The sequence below is a fragment of the Microcaecilia unicolor genome, chromosome 1 (genome assembly GCF_901765095.1).
Source record: "Microcaecilia unicolor chromosome 1, aMicUni1.1, whole genome shotgun sequence".
Classification (NCBI taxonomy): domain Eukaryota; kingdom Metazoa; phylum Chordata; class Amphibia; order Gymnophiona; family Siphonopidae; genus Microcaecilia; species Microcaecilia unicolor.
In genome coordinates, this window is record NC_044031.1 from 182,328,072 (window position 1) to 182,334,071 (window position 6,000).

At 43.2% G+C, this 6,000-nt stretch overlaps 1 protein-coding gene across 1 annotated transcript in view; it reads right to left on the bottom strand.

Moving 5' to 3' along the window:
- ST13 (ST13 Hsp70 interacting protein) overlaps nucleotides 1–6,000 on the bottom strand; it is a 201,386-nt gene that overhangs the window by 73,730 nt on the left and 121,656 nt on the right. The window lies entirely within an intron of this gene.

The window sequence follows — 6,000 nt, forward strand, 5'->3', positions numbered from 1 at the left end:
AGATTTCTGATATGATCTCATATTTTGGATTCATTCCTCCACTACTGTGGTCTAAGGACAAGTTAGATTTATTTTCTTTTCCTTCTTGTTCCTTATTATATATTCTTTTTTTTTTTTTAAATATTTTTATTGAAGTTTTTACATATTTATCACAAATGCTGATAATCACAACTTAACCATACTTCTTTTACATTGCCCCCCTCCCCCCCCCCGATGTGGCTAATAACCGGTATAGGTTCATGATATATCTTTACTCTATAACCAGGTCATGGAGCTGTCAATATTCTGGGCGCATCCAAGTCCACTCCATCCTTCAACCTCCAGGCTGTGTATTTGTCCCATTGTTTGTAGAATTGTGTAATCCTTCCTGTCTTTATTGCTGTCAACTTAGTCATTTGATAGACATAGTCCATTTTATGCACCACCCTTATCACCGGTGGTAACATAGGTTGTTTCCATGCTGAGGCTAGTACGATTTTCCCTGCTACCAGCCACATCGACGCCAAGCGATGTGTTATTGAGTTTATGCCTGTCGGTTGGAATTGCAGTAGACATGTCTCCATCCTCAGTGGATAATGGCTCCCCAAGAATTTCTCTAATGTCTTAATTATTTCTTGCCAGTATGCCTGCGCTTTAGGGCATATCCACCAAATATGTGCCATATCTCCAGTCTCTTTGCATCCCCTCCAGCACCCGCTACTTTCTTTCTTATACATTTTTGCTACCTTATTGGGTGTCAGATACCATTGGTACAACATCTTATAACCATTCTCAATTAAAGAGCTAGAAATAGATATTTTAAGCAGGTAACTCAATGCTTTTTCCCAATTGTTACTGTCATACTTCTGTTGCATAACCTTTTCCCATCTCTGGGTATAGCGTTTTAGTGGGTTTAAATGGGATCCCAACGCTCTATATAGACGGGAAATACACCCCCTCTGACTTCCCCCTCCTATAGCCTTTTCTAGGGCCGTTTCCTCAAGGTTGAGTTCTCTTTTAGCTTTTCGTTGTATGTAATCCCTAATCCTCTGGTAGTGATATAGGTGGGACACAGGGAGTTCGAATTCCTCTTGGAGGTCTGCAAATGGTACCATGTTCCCCTCTTCCCAAACTTGATGTATTGCTACCAGCCCTTTCTGCTTCCAGATCGGAACGCATTGTCTGTTGCTCCTATGGGACATCCCATAGCTGTCTGTATTTTCATTCGTCTAAAGTGTTTCCTACCCGGAAGGAGTTTCTGTCGCAACGTATTCCAAGTCTGAAGGGGAAATTGTATTGCGGGGGGCGCTCGTCTAATGCATGTTAGCAATTGATTCTGTGGAGCCCATAATATAGCATCTGGTCTCTCTATCTTCAACCAGTATTTCTCAATTTGCATCCAAGGAGTTGAGAGATTGGAACCCCACCCCGCCAATAATCTCAGCTGAGCCGCTTGATAATATTGTTTAAAGTTGGGTACCCCCATACCCCCCCTATCCTTTGGCTGAAACATGATGTCTGCTCTCACCCTAGGCGGTTTGTGTTGCCAAATATATGCGAATACTTTGCGCTGCAGGTGACGAAAGAAGTGATTTGGTATCGGTAGGGGCAATGCTATAAATAGATATAAGATCTTTGGTAGGAGCATCATTTTTATTGCCGAGATCCTTCCTATCCATGATAGTTCTAGCCCTTCCCATCTCTCTAATTCCCCTAGCAATTCCCTAATTTTTTGTGGGAAATTAGCCTCATACAAATCTACTAATTTAGCTGTAAGGTTAACCCCTAAATATCGCAAATATCGATTGACCCATCGAAAGGGATACTTTTGGCTTAACGCCAGTGTCATCTCATTGGCGAGGCCTACCCCCATGATCTCTGACTTATCCATGTTCACCCGGAATCCTGCCATCGTCCCATATTGTTGTAAACACTGCATTACCCATGGTAGTGATTCTTGTGGAGATGTCAGTGTAAGTAAGATGTCGTCTGCAAACAACATAATCTTGTGTGTCTCCTCCCCTATGATCAGGCCCTGTATGTCTACGTGCTGTCTAATATGTTGAGCCAGCGGTTCCATTGTAAGTGCAAATAACAATGGGGACAACGCACATCCCTGACGAGTACCCCTCTCAAGGTGGATTAAATCAGATCTGGATCCATTAATTCGTAGAAATGCTATAGGGTTCAAATATAGTAGTGTCAGCCATGAGATGAATCTTCCTGTAATACCTATCTTTTCCAATACTGAAAACATGAATTGCCACTGAACCCGATCAAACGCCTTTTCGGCGTCGAGAGATAATATCAACATCGGCTGTTTTGTATCTCCTGCCTCATAGATCAAGTGTATGGCTCTACGAATATTATCAAAAGTCTGTCTCCCACTTATGAAACCTGTTTGGTCCCCATGCATCAACTTCGGCATAACCCTTTGCAGTCGGTGGGCTAGGATTTTTGTGAAGATTTTATAGTCTGTCCCCAGGAGAGAAATCGGACGGTATGACTCACATCTATGGGGATCTTTGCCTGGCTTCAAAATAAGCGTTATGCCTGCTAGCCGCCATGAATATGGCAACTCCAAATGGGGGTCCATTTCATTAAATACTCGGACTAATAGCGGGGCCAGAATTTTACTATATTTTTTATAAAACTTATTTGTGTAGCCATCGGGCCCCGGGGCTTTCCCATTCGGTAGGTCCTGGATAGCCCATTGCACCTCTTCTAAGGTGATTGCATCAGATAAAGCCTCTGCCTCCCCAGTTGTCAATCTTGGAAGTATCGCCTGTGCTAAGTACTCCTGGGTGGCTCGTGGGGTTGCTATGTCTTCAGCTTGGTATAACCGCTGATAGTATTTGTGAAAAGTATCCTTTATGTCCTCTAGTTTAGTACCCATTGTACCCTCTTCTGTTTGAATTGTTATGTATATATGAACCTAAGCTACATTTTTTAAGTTTATGTGCTAACAGTCTCGAGGGCCTATTTCCAAATTCAAAATAGGTTTGCCTAACTTGCTGTAGGTGTTCTGCCACTTCTGCTAGCTGTAGCTCTCTAAGCGCTAGTCTAATAGTATGTATCCTATCTTGCGATTGTTGTGGTAAAGGGTGCTGTTGAGCTTGTATGGTTAGCCCTAATAGTTCCGCATGTAGTGTTTGTGCGTGAGCCTTTGCTTTCTTTTTCACATGTATCTGTATTGTTATTATTTTCCCCCTAACCACTGCTTTCAGACCCTCCCAAAGTATCTGTGAAGTTACCTCTCCATTATCATTATGATCTAAGTATTCCTTTATTTCCCCCTCCAACTGCAGAAGCATCTTAGGGTTAGCCAGCAACTCATCCGGAAACCGCCAGGGTGGGTTCTCCGGAGGTCTGACTGCCCATTCTATTTCTAACAGGACAGGTGCATGGTCCGACCACGTCCTTGGAAGTATCTGTATCTCCACTACTTTAGAGAATATATCTGGTGGTCCCAACCACATATCTATACGGGAATGGGAGTCGTGAACCGCCGAATAATAGGTATAACCTCTGGATTTCGGATGCATCTGTCTCCAGATGTCCATTACTTGCCAGGTATCTATAAATGTATGTAGTTGCGCTCTTTCGGATTGGGCATATCGTATCCCTCCTGTTGTGTTATCTAAAGCTGGGTGTAGTGTCAGGTTGAAGTCTCCTCCTATTAATAGAGTTCCTTTAATATGTTTGCTCAAGGTCTTAGATATTTCCTTATAGAAGGTACCTTGCTGTGTATTAGGTGCATATATGTTTAATAGGGACAGTATTTCAGCTCCCAACTGGACTATTAACAGTAGATATCGTCCTTCTCTATCTCTTATTATCTCCTGTACCTGCCATGGATGCCTGTTGGACAGTAGTATGAGGACTCCCTTTTTCTTTTTCTCTTTGTGGTTTGATGCAAAGTATATAGAGTTGTTTTTCCCCCCCTGGCATAAGTGTTCTTTGGTTGGCAGCAGATGTGTTTCTTGTATGAAAGACACATCCGCTTTTAGGTGCCGCACCTCTTTGAGTAGCAACTGTCTCTTCATGGGGGAGTTTAATCCCTTAACATTAAGGGTCATGCAGATCATGTTATGCATTGTTTTTTGTTACATAAACAGCCATGTCCCCAATTTTTATGTAGATAACTCCCGCTTATCCCAGGTTTTCTTCCTCCCATTCCGGTCATCAATATTTTCTGCTTTTTCCCTCTATTACCCACCCCTTCCTCCCTCCCCCCCCTCCTCCCTCCCTACTATTAGACACATCTGTTATTATTGCACAGATGTGTTTTCGGGGAAGGGACCTCACCCCCCTGTTTTTCTTGCTAGTCTTTAGTATATTTCCACCGTTAACTGACAGCTTATAAATACCGTTATAACACTTTCCATACTTTACTCTTTTCATAGAATAACAATATATAACTTTCTATAACTTATAACATGTTAATTCTACTAAACATTTCCTAAACAGACAGTCTCACTCTGCATTTGACCCTCTCATTTCAGTTTCGGATCTTCTTTTAGCTCTGATGCTGTCTTTCCAAGGCCTTGTTCAAGATCCGCTAGCATCCAAATCATGTCGGAGCCGGGAGTCTGACTGCTGGCGGAGGAGTCGTCCCTTGCCCCTGGTTACTCTTTGCCAACGTGGTTTTGGTAGATGGGTCTTAGCAGATTGATGCGCTGTATTATCGAAGGCTTTTGGTAATTGCTCTTTTGCGTCTTCAAGATGTCGTATTTGATGGAGTTTTCCTTCCTTATAAAAGCGCAGAGCAAAAGGGTAGCTCCATCGGTAGCGAATACCTTCTGCCTGCAAAAATTGAGTTAAGGCTTTAACTCCGCTCTTCTTTTCAAGGTGGCGGCCGCTAAATCTTGATAGCAAGCAATATTGTAGGATTCCCATTGAAAGTCCGGAGATTCCCTAGCTGCCTGCATTATCTGTTCCTTTATTTTAAAGTCACCAAAGCAAGCAATGAGGTCTCGCGGTTTATTAGCTCTTGGCGCTCCCAGCGCCCGGTGAGCCCGCACTATTTGGATATCTGCGGGGTCTTTATTGATTTTTATTGTTGCCAGCCATGCACTTGCTATTTTTTGCACTACTGCCTCACTTTCTGAGTATAATGGTACTTCTGGCAATCCTCTGAATCTCAAATTATTTCTTCTATTGCGATTCTCAAGATCCTCTAACTTGTCCCATACTTGTTGGAACTCTTGTTTGGATTTGATTGCCTGTTCGTTTAGGCTCTGTATGGCCTCCGCTTGCTCTTCTATTTTGTCTTCATTCTCTGCCACGCGGACTCCCAAGGCCCCGATCTCACCTCTCAGATCTGCCCCCAGTATCGTGAGATCAGATCGCATGGCTTTAAGATCAGCCTGAATCTCCTTTATCCAGGATCCGATATCTTGTAGAGTAGTCTCCTCAGGCTCCGGGACGTCTCCCGTTTCAAATAAAGGTGGGGAGTTATGCAGCTGCTGGTCTACTGAGAGATTGGGCCGCTGTTCCGTCGGAGCGCCGCCATGTTTTTTCGCCGATGCGTTCTCGAACGCAAACGCTGATAAATCTATCATGGCTGTTTGTGAGGACATTGTCATTCTCCCGGTTGCTGTTTTAACTCGCTAAACCGTGTTCTCTGCTTCCAATTAAGCCTCTTTAGCGGGGTCTATATGCTTTATTTGCTCGGGGTGCGACGGAGCTCTTAGCTCACGCTGCCATCTCCGTCGATGACGTCACTTCCTCCCTTATTATATATTCTTGATTTATATATTTTCTCTGTTTTTCTGGAAACAAGTGTTATACTTGTGTAAACTGTTACAAAATTATAAATAAACTTCTGGGTGACTGCACCAACCCAGATGCAGGTGCCCAGACATGGCCCAGCATTATCTGGGCTTAATTCAGCCTATGGCTGTTAGCTAAATTCCATGCATGTTCTGCCCCATAAATATGTATCTAGCCAATAGTTTGTAGAGTATTTACAATTTTGCTTGGCACAGATGTCAAACAGCTTATACTTTCCCACACTTC